This window comes from Entelurus aequoreus, linkage group LG25 (assembly GCF_033978785.1).
Source record: "Entelurus aequoreus isolate RoL-2023_Sb linkage group LG25, RoL_Eaeq_v1.1, whole genome shotgun sequence".
Classification (NCBI taxonomy): Eukaryota; Metazoa; Chordata; class Actinopteri; order Syngnathiformes; family Syngnathidae; genus Entelurus; species Entelurus aequoreus.
In genome coordinates this window covers 17,798,124-17,810,197 of record NC_084755.1, presented here as the reverse complement: position 1 = coordinate 17,810,197, position 12,074 = coordinate 17,798,124, and positions in this window count along the sequence as shown.

Genomic DNA, 12,074 nt, shown 5'->3' with positions numbered 1-12,074 from the left:
CACATGAACATTTTGTTGTTGTCCGTCTCTTCCTCGCAAGACGTTCACGCAATCAACTCGGGAGCCTGGCAGTAATGATGTGATTATAATGATGTTGACTAACTGTAAAGGAGGGTTTCTTATAGTAATGAGAGGAGATGATGCGTAGCCTATGCTTCCTCACAAAGTCTGGCACGATTGCTCCGATAGTGCCGTTTGTTTGGGTGACGTGTGCATCTTATCAAATAAAAGGCCGAAAAATAAACACGTTTTTCTTAGCAAACTTCACCTGCAAAGTCTGTTGCGGTCAGGACGCAAGAAAATAGGAAGATACTGAAGTGATTTAATTAACTTATTATGTTCTACATACAGTCGCAATTAAAAATTGACATACACTTAAAGAACATAATGTCATGGCTGTGTTGAGTTTCCAATAATTTCTACAACTCTTAATTTGTTGTGATAGAGTGATTGGAGCACATACTTGTTGGTGACATCTGACATTACATGGACAAAGATAAAACCTTCTAGAGGAAAGTTCTGTGGTCAGATTAAATAAAAATTTAGCTGTTTAGTCACAATACCCAGCAATATGTTTGGAGGAAAAAAGATGAGGCCTTTAATCCCAGGAACACTATTCCTACCGTTAAGCATGGTGGTAGTAGTATTATGCTCTGGGCCTGTTTTGCTGCCAATGGAACTGGTGCATACTTGTTGGTCACAAAAAAACATTCATGAAGTTTGGTTCTTTTATGAATCTATTATGGGTCTACTGAAAATGTGACCAAATCTGCTGGGTCAAAAGTATACATACAGCAATGTTAATATTTGGTTACATGTTCCTTAGCAAGTTTCACTGCAATAAGGCGCTTTTGGTAGCCATCCACAAGCTTCTGGTGGAATTTTTGACCACTCATCTTGACAAAATAGGTGCAGTTCAGCTAAATTTGTTGGTTTTCTGACGTGGATTTGTTTCTTCAGCATTGTCCACACGTTTAAGTCAGGACTTTGGGAAGTCTATTCTAAAACCTTAACTCTAGCCTGATTTTGTCAAAACGTGGACCTTGGGGTGTTGTGTTTTCCCGGAATGCAAAGGAAAGTTGGCGCGGGCAAGGCAGGAAGGTAAGGACATGTTTATTTAAACACTAACAAACTACAAAAAAGTAAGCAAACAAAAGGCGCGCACAATGGCGGAGAACAAACTTGACTAATGAAACCAAAAGACTAGCACAAAGGCAATTAACTATGAACATGAAACAAAAACACATTACTGTGGCATGGCATGAAGCATGAACTATATATAGTAAACAGGAATCTCATAGGTAGCAGAGGTAGTAAGGATAATGTCACAGAAAAAGACAGGTTTAAATAACAGTGGCATGATTAGTGACAGGTGTGTGAGTTCAAATGAATCAGGTGCGTGACATGGGGACAGGTGGAAACTAATGGTCGCTATGGTGACAAAACAAACAAGAGTGCACAAAGAGTCCAAAAACCAAACCTGAACATAACCAAAACAATACATGATCACACAGACATGACAGATTTAGCCATTCCTTTACCACTTTTGACGTGTGTTTGGGGTCATTGTTGGAACACCCAACTGCGCCCAAGACCCAACCTCTGGGCTGATGATTATAGGTTGACCTGAAGAATTTGGAGGTAATCCTCCTTTTTCATTGTCCCATTTACTCTCTGTAAAGCACCAGTTCCATTGGCAGCAAAACAGGCCCAGAGCATAATACTACCACCACCATGCTTGACGGTGGGCATGGTGTTCCTGGGATTAAAGGCCTCACCTTTTCTCCTCCAAACATATTGCTGGAGAAAAGGTGAGGCCTTTAATCCCAGGAAACACCATGCCAAGCACCAATTTTGTCAAGAGAAGTGGTCAAAAATTCAACCAGAAGTTTGCCAGAAGCTTGTGGATGGCTACCAAAAGTGCCTTATTGCAGTGAAACTTGCCAAGGGACATGTAACCAAATATTAACATTGCTGTATGTATACTCTTCACCCAGCAGATTTGCTCACATTTTCAGTAGACCCATAATAAATTCATAAAAGAACCAAACTTCATGAATGTTTTTTTGTGACCAACAAGTATGTGCTCCAATCACTCTATCACAAAAAAATAAGAGTTGTAGAAAGTATTGGAAACTCAAGACAGCCATGACATTATGTTCTTTACAACTTTTGATCGCAACTGTATGGTGAATGTTTATATTCAACTTGGAGAAAGCAAACCACCAAGTTTAATTAAATAGTGGTATTTCAGTTTGAGCACGTAAATAGATAAGGCCCCTGAGTTAAAGTACCATTGATTGTCACACACACACTAGGTGTGGTGAAATTTTGTCCTCTGCATTTGACCCATCCCCTTGTTCACCCCATGGGAGTTGAGGGAAGCAGTGAGCAGCAGCGGTGCCGCGCCCGGGAATCATTTTTGGTGATTTAACCCCCAAAACCAACCCTTGATGCTGAGTGCCAAGCAGGGAGGTAATGGGTCCCATTTTTATAGTCTTTGGTATGACTCGGCCGGGGTTTGATCTCACAACCTACCGATCTCAGGGCGGACACTCTAACCACTAGACCACTGAGTTGTACCCTGACTGATTTACGGACAAGAAATCAGTCTTACCTGCACCTTGCCTCCGGAGTTTCCGTCTGCATCTCGGGAGAACGATCCACACAGTAAAATGTGACCCCGACAAAGAGTCTTCTTCACTGGGACGGCAATGCTAATTGGGCCCTCACTAGTGTCTCCCTCTGTGCATTTGCACTAGGGTTGTACAGTATACCGGTATTAGTATCATATTCGGTATTATACCGCCTCTGAAAAGTACCGGTCCACCACCCCACTGCGCCCCCCGTCGTCATGTCGTGTCATTGCTGGTTTACGAGCAGACGAGCATGTTCGGCAGCGCACAATCACAGAGTACTTACAAGCAGACACAGTGTGTAGACAGGAAAGGGAGAACGGACGCATTTTGGCTTAAAAACTAACGATAAAGGTGAAGTTATAACACTGAAACACCCTCAGGAAGAGGTGCTTTAAAACCAGCCCCAGTCGGCAGTGTTTTAGCTACTTCTAAATCACTGATCCTCGTCTCCATGGCGACAAATAAAGTATGTTTCTTACAATTATCATCTCTGGAGGACGAGGAATAGCTTAATATGCTTCACTACACACCGTAGCTCACCGACGTCACAATGTAAACAAACGCCATTGGTGGATCTACACCTAACATCCACTGTAATGATACCAAGTACAGGAGCATATATATAGTCCATACTACTATGATTACATCAATATTTTTTGGTATCACAAAATCTCCTTTCGTTTTTTTTTAATTTATATTATGTTTCTAAACTCAGGAAATATGTCCCTGGACACATGAGGACTTTGAATATGACCAATGTATGATCCTGTAACTACTTGGTATCGGATTGATACCCAAATTTGTGGTATCATCCAAAACTAATGTAAAGTATCAAACAACAGAAGAAAAAGTGATTATTACATTTTAACAGAAGTGTAGATAGAACATGTTAAAAGAGAAAGTAAGCAGATATTAACAATAAATGAACAAGTAGATTAATAATACATTTTCTACCACTATATTTTTGACAAAATAATATTTGTTTGTTTACTTACTAATAAAAGACAAGTTGTCTTGTATGTTCACTATTTATTTTAAGGACACGCTTGCAATAAGAAACATATGTTTAATGTACCGTACGATTTTTGGTTCAAATAAACCCAATAATGCAATTTTGTGTGGTCCCCTTTGCTTATAATAGTACCGAAAAGTATCAAAATAATTTTGGTACCGGTACCAAAATGTTGGTATCGGGACAACACTACGTCAGATTGTGATTTTGTCCGTCCTTGCTTCCTCCTCGTTCTAAGCCAACACGTGATACAACAAAAGTTACACCAGGGAAGTTTTTATTTAGCATCCTCAGGGCCTCTAATGTGATCAAAGTACTCAATTACAATATGTCAGGCCAGTCAATGAGTCGGCAGCACGAGCCCAAGTCATGTGAGGCTCTTTGTACCAAGGTCATTACCTAGTTGAAGCTTTCAAAGCAATTGGCAGATAGATCTCATTATGCATTATATGACAATAAGCAGACATATCAGGGAAGTGTTTGAACACAATAGCCATGGAGCAGAAACGGTGAGTCAGTGACTTAATGCCAGCTTTTCTCTATCTGAGTGTGCATCTCAGCATGCGCCAAGCACGTGTTCTCGTTTGGGATCTGGACAACAGGATGGACGTCAGCGGCCGGCTACAACGTCGCTTTCATGTGCTCAAGCAATGTCTTTCATCCGGTCCCGTGCTCTTCCACCTGACTACCGTTCTCTAAGCGCCACTGCTATGATGAAAGGCAGACTAAGGGGGGTTATTTTTTGTTAATTTTTGCTCAAGAAATGATGTGTTTTTAGTCACCTCACGGGAAAAAGATTGGAATTTTCTACCACACATTTTGAACACGGGAAGGCTGATGTTAAGTCTTTTAATATGCAAGATTAAATATGTTTCTTATTTACCATTTTGAGCACCCAACCAACCTGTTAACATTCCCTTTCAAAGTGTATTCTGACATGAAGCAATCGCAAGTGGACTGTTCAGATTCCGGTTGAGCGATATAGACGCTATTGAATAGAAATTCTAGCAATTTGGCCGACGGCAGAGATATTAAGAGGTGATAATGCATGTTGACACATTGTAGTTATGTCCCGCAAAATTGACAGCGACTCAAAGCAACATAGCTTACATACATATACACATACATGTACATATACATTCACTGTACAAACATATATATACACATACTGTACATTAGAGATGTCCGATAATGGCTTTTTTGCCGATATCCGATATTCCGATATTGTCCAACTCTTAATTACCGATTCCGATATCAACCGATACCGATATATACAGTCGTGGAATTAACACATTATTGTGCCTAATTTTGTTGTGATGCCCCTCTGGATGAATTAAACAATGTAACAAGGTTTCCCCAAATAAATCAACTCAAGTTATGGGAAAAAAAATGCCAACATGGCACTGCCATATTTATTATTGAAGTCACAAAGTGAATCATTTTTTTTAACATGCCTCAAAACAGCAGTTTGGAATTTGGGACATGCTCTCCCTGAGAGAGCATGAGGAGGTCGGGTTGGGGGGTGGCATGGTTTGGGGGGTAGGGGGTAGCAGGGGTGTATATTGTAGCATCCCGGAAGAGTTAGTGCTGCAAGGGGTTCTGGGTATTGGTTCTGTTGTGTTCATGTTGTGTTACGGTGCGGATGTTCTCCCGAAATGTGTTTGTCATTCTTGTTTGGTGTGGGTTCACAGTGTGGCGCAGATTTGTAACAGTGTTTAAGTTTTTTATACGGTCACCCTCAGTGTGACCTGTATGACTGTTGACCAAGTATGGCCTTGCATTCACTTATGTGTGTGTGAAAAGCTGTAGATATTATGTAACTGGGCCGGCACGCAAAGGCAGTGCCTTTAAGGTTTATTGGCGCTCTGTACTTCTCCCTACGTCCATGTACACAGTGGCGTCCTAAAAAGTCAGACATTTAACTTTTTGAAACCGATACCGATAATTTTGAAACCGATACCGATATTACATTTTAAAGCATTTATCGGCTGATAATACCGGCAGTTCGATATTATCGGCCATCTCTACTGTGCATATACATTCACTGTACAAACATACAAATACACATACATGTACATATACATTCACTGTACAAACATACATAAACACATACATGTACATATACATTCACTGTACAAACATACATATACACATACATGTACATATACATTCACTGTACAAACATACATAAACACATACATGTACATATACATTTACTGTACAAACATACATATACATATACATGTACATATACATTCACTGTACAAACATACATATGCACATACATGTACATAAACATTCACAGTACAAACAGTATTAGTAAGTAAATTATTAATAGTTTTTATTTAAAAAAATACATTTGGGAATGATGTAAAATAGGTTATAGCATGCGTCAGCAGCCAAATTAGAAGACGTGAGAAATAATCGATATTATGCCTGGCAAATCAATTTTGCGGATCGAATATTTTACGCAGCCCGAGTGGTCGCCAAAATATAAGGCAAAAACGAAAAATGTGAATCAGCTCAGCTTGTAAACGGCAACTTTTAAAACAGTCTTGGTTTAGCACAGGGGTGTCAAACGTACGGCCCGCGAACAGGTTTTATCCGGCCCGCGGGATTAGTTTGCTAAGTATAAAAATGAGTTGAAATTTTTGAATGAAAGAAACTGGTGTTTTAAATGTGTCCACTAGATGTCACAATAGTAATTATTTGTATCTTTGTAGATTATGCTACATATGTGAAAAAAAATGTTGGTGCTCCAGTCGAGGAAAATGAACAAACTACATAAATAGCATCCTGTAATTTGATTTTGATATTATATTTTATCTTGAGAGATTGAAAATTAACACAAATGAGTTGACTGATGAACATTATCACATAATTGGTCCGGAAAGTATAAATAACGACAAATAAAGATATAATACTATTAACCGCAATATGTAAGTGTAAAAAAAAAACAACAACATTATGATTTGTACATTTTCAGAATGTGCTTGTTCTATTTTTAAACAAAGAAAACAATGTGAAGTTGTCTTTATTTTGAAGTTATCGTGCCGTGATTTTACCAGACCGGCCCACTTGGGAGTAGATTTTTCTCCATGTGGCCCCCGATCTAAAGTGAGTTTGACACCCCTGCTCTACGATAAGTCAGGGGTTCTTAACCTTTTTGACCTCAGGGCCCAACTTTTACACTACAGGCCCTCTAAAATATTAATATAGAATTAGTAATTTCACTCTTGATTTTAATCATATTCAATAATTGGCCCTAGTGTTTGAATGTGAGTGTGAATGTTGTCTGTCTATCTGTGTTGGCCCTGCGATGAGGTGGTGACTTGTCCAGGGTGTACCCCGCCTTCCACCGGATTGTAGCTGAGATAGGCTCCAGCGCCCCCGCGACCCCAAAGGGAATAAGCGGTAGAAAATGGATGGATGGACATCCAACCTGCTTGCAGTTTAACAGGATACACCTTGTCAAATGATACGAAATCATGTGTTAATCACAACAATGATTATCAAGGCTTAGGTCAGACTGATTACAAAAATAAACACTTATGAAATATACTGCAAAAGAAGGGACTCATAAAAACTGATAAAAAAATTTTTTTTACCTGCAATTACCTAACTAAATTAATGATAAATAATATTCATAATGTTAACATATGTTTTTTAAATGAACTATAGTGGGTGCTTGCTGCCCAACAATGACACCCCTGGTTTAGTTCTCTTCAAAAAAACAAATGGTAAAATGCATTGTGAATTCCCTCATTTTTGTAGTATTTATATCTAGTACCACTCCTCTCTGAGGACTGCAAAACAGTATGCCAACAAAATTAGCAGTTATTCTCAGAATCTGCTATATCCCTCCAATTACTTGCTATGGTGAGCACCTGCTGTAGCTAAGCAGTTTGTTTCTGTAAACACAATTGTATATCATGCATAGCTGGTCACCCATTCCAGTTCTGGGAACACCAGTACAAGATGTACTAATAGTGAGGTCAGAAGACGTATTGCTCATGAGTCATCTGTCACAACAGCATTGTGCATACCTTCAGATGGTAGACCTAAACGCAAATACATTTCATAGTTCCGCCACTTGTGACGGGTCGAGTACATCATGTGACTTACGGATGGATGTAAACAGATAAAGACGTTCATATATGTACAGCTGTCATTGTCAGAGAGTATATTTCTAGGAAAGTCAATTGCACATGACATAATGGAGATTTATGCTATTTGATACAGTATGACCAACATTCAAAGATATAGAAGTCAATGCTAAAACAGGTTTTGATAGAACTTAGATGATCTTGAATTTAAAGGCCTACTGAAACCCACTACTACCGACCACGCAGTCTGATAGTTTATATATCAATGATGAAATCTTAACATTGCAACACATGCCAATACGGGCGGGTTAACTTATAAAGTGCAATTTTAAATTTCCCGCTAAACTTCCGGTTGAAAAAGCCTTTGGAGGATGACGTAAGCGCGTGACGTAGCCAGGAATACAATACAAAAAAGCTCTGTTTTCATTTCATAATTCCACAGTATTCTGGACATCTGTGTTGGTGAATCTTTTGCAATTTGTTTAATGAACAATGGAGACTGCAAAGAAGAAAGTTGTAGGTGGGATCGGTGTATTAGCGGCTGGCTGTAGCAACACAACAAGAAGGACTTACTTGGATAGCAGACGCGCCAGCCGATGCTAGCCGCCAACCACATCTGTGTTGGGGTGAAGTCCTTCGTCGCGCCGTCGATCGCTGGAACGCAAGTGAGCACGGGTGTTGATGAGCATATGAGGGCTGGCTGGCGTAGGTGGAGCGCTAATGTTTTTATCATAGCTCTGTGAGGTCCGGTTGCTAAGTTGCTAAGTTAGCCTTAGCGTCGTTAGCAATAGCATTGTTAAGCTTTGCCAGGCTGAGAATTATTAACCGTGTAGTTACATGTACATGGTTTAATAGTATTGTTGATCTTCTGTCTATCCTTCCAGTCAGGGATTTATTTATTTTGTTTCTATCTGCATTTGAGACAGATGCTATCACGTTAGCTCATGCTAAAGAGCTTCGTCGATGTATTGTCGTGGAGATAAAAGTCACTGTGAATGTCCATTCCGCGTTCTCGACTCTCATTTTCAAGAGGATATAGTATCCGAGGTGGTTTAAAATACAAATCCGTGATCCACAATAGAAAAAGGAGAGAGTGTGGAATCCAATGAGCCAGCTTGTACCTAAGTTACGGTCAGAGCGAAAAAAGATATATATTTCGCTGCATTCTAGTCCGTCACTCTAACGTTCCTCATCCACAAATCTTTCATCCTCGCTCAAATTAATGGGGTAATCGTCGCTTTCTCGGTCCGAATAGCTCTAGCTGCGTTGAAAACAATAGGAAAATATGAGGAAGTGAACAACTGACAACGTCACGCTACTTCCGGTAGGGGCAAGGCTTTTTTTTATCAGAGACCAAAAGTTGCGAACTTTATCGGCGTTGTTCTATACTAAATCCTTTCAGCGAAAATATGGCAATATCGCAAAATGATCAAGTATGACACATAGAATGGATCTGCTATCCCCGTTTAAATTTAAAAAAATTCATTTCAGTAGGCCTATAATGTGGCTGTACACTTTGTTAGAAAACTTGTTTATCAACGTAGACATACATTTCAATGAGTCAAAGCAAAGTAGTGTGCATTAGAAGGGTAATGGTAGACTATTATCACTGTTCAGTACGTACCTTGGTTTTAAGGTCAACATTTGGCCTATTTTCAGAACAGTTTGCAATGAAAGTGCAAGAGAAAGGACTTCAATTAGAGGGTTTTCGAAAATGGGTTTCTTCTCGGTAAGACAGAACTCTCGCTATCCGAAAACTGGGTTGCACTTTATGTGTTTACTGCGTAGACAATGCCTGTCCCTTACTTAATCTGGGTCATGTGGGAACTTACAAAACCCAAAACCAGTGAAATTGGCACGCTGTGTAATTCGCAAATGAAAACAGAATACAATGATTTGCAAATCTTTTTCAACTTACATTCAATTGAATAGACTGCAGAGACAAGATATTTGATGATCGACTGAGAGACATTTTTTTTTTTTTTGCATATAATCATTACCTCAGAATTTAATGGCAGCAACACATTACAAAAAAGTTGGCACAGGGGCATTTTTACCACTGTTTTACATGGCCTTTCCTTTTAACAACACTTAGTAAACGTTTGGGAACTGAGGAGACCAATTTTTGAAGCTTTTCAGGTGGAATTATTTCCCATTCTTGCTTGATGTACAGCTTAAGTTGTTCAACAGTCCGGGGTCTCCATTGTGGTATTTCAGGCTTCATAATGCGCCACACATTTTCAATGGGAGACAGGTCTGGACTACAGGCAGGCCAGTCTAGTACCCGCACTCTTTTACTATGAAGCCATGCTGTTGTAACACGTAGCTTGGCATTGTTTTGCTGAAATAAGCAGGGGCGTCCATGATAACGTTGCTTGGATGGCAACATATGTTGCTCTAAAACCTGTATGTACCTTTCAGCATTAATGGTGCCTTCACAGTTACCCATGCCTTGGGCACCTATACACCCCCATACCATCACAGATGCTAGCTTTTGAACTTTGCGCCGAGAACAATCCGGAAGGTTCTTTTCCTCTATGTTCCGGAGGACACGACGTCCACAGTTTCCAAAAACAATTTGAAATTTGGACTTGTCAGACCACATAACACTTTTCCACTTTGCATCAGTCCATCTTAGATGAGCTCTGGCCCAGCAAAGTCGGCGGTGTTTCTGGGTGTTGTTGATAAATGGCTTTCGCTTTGCATAGTAGAGTTTTAACTTGCACTTACAAATGTAGCGACAAACTGTAGTTACTGACAGTGGTTTTCTGAAGTGTTCCTGAGCCCATGTGGTGATACCCTTTACACACTGATGTCGCTTTTTGATGCAGTACCGCCTGTGGGATCCAAGGTCACGGGCATGCAATGTTACGCGCAGTGATTTCTCCAGATTCTCTGAACTTGTTGATGATATTATAGACCTTAGATGGTGAAATCCCTAAATTCCTTGCTATAGATCGTTGAGAAATGCTGTTCTTAAACTGTTGGACAATTTGCTCACGCATTTGTTCGCCCCATCCTTGTTTGTGAATCACTGAGCATTTCATGGAAGCTGCTTTTATACCCAATCATGGCACCCACCTGTTGCCAATTAGCCTGTTCACCTGTGGGATGTTCCAAATGAGTGTTTGATGAGCAGTCATCATCTTTCTCAGTCTTTTTTGCCACTTATGCCAGCTTTTTTGAAACATGTTGCAGGCATCAAATTCCAAATGAGCAAATATCTGCAAAAAATAACAAAGTTTTCCAGTTCGATCGTTAAGTATCTTGTCTTTGCAGTCACTTCAATTGAATATAAGTTGAAAAGGATTTGCAAATCATTGTATTCTGTTTTTATTTACGTTTTACACAACGTGCCAACTTCACTGGTTTTGGGGTTTTGTAGTACACATGTGTACTGTACCGAAGGTTTTATACGTAAAAATCTGATTCCGGCTACATATACCACTTAAGTACATGCTATAACAAACTTATAAAAAGAATGTACAATTTGTGTTTAACCCGGAGAAAGTTAAGGCTGAGGATGGTCCACATAATGCTTCTGAAGTACACGACCCGCCATTCATTTTTTTGTGGAAATGACTGAAAACCTTTTTTTTAATGTAGATCTGTAAGGTCTGTGATGAGGTGGCGACTTGTCCAGGGCGTACCCCGCCTTCCGCCCGAATGCAGCTGAGATAGGCTCCAGCACCCACCGCGACCCCAAAAGGGACAAGCGGTAGAAAATGGATGGATGGAGATCTGTAAGGTCTGGGAAAGTCAGTACTGTTGCGTAGCTGTGACATTCATTAGTACATTGAGTGTATTCTTATGGTTAAACCTGCCACCATGAGTCGTGAAACCGTTTATCCTTGCATGTAAAAATGTGCCGTTTATAGGAAAACGCTTTCGTGGAAATGTATGCAAGAAGATCACCTATGACCTCTCTGAATAGGTTATTTTTTCACAGCTAGGTGTTATTTTGCAGGATTATGCAAGTTTGGATGAATACATTTACAGTCGACTTTGTTGTCAGGTGAAGCGTCCCAAAAACTAGGGCAGTAGGTTGTAGGGCAGTGGTCCCCAACCTTTTTGTACTTGCGGACCGGTCAACGCTTGAAAATTTGTCCCACGGACCGGTGGGTGGTGGGGGGGGGGGGGGTTACTAATTTTTTTTTTATTTGTTTTTATTTGTTTTTTGTCATAAAGAAATATAATCATGTGTGCTTACGGACTGTATCCCTGCAGACTGTATTGATTTATATTGATGTATAATGTATATATTGTGTTTTTTATGTTGATTTAATAAAAAATGAAAAAAAAAAAATATATATATAT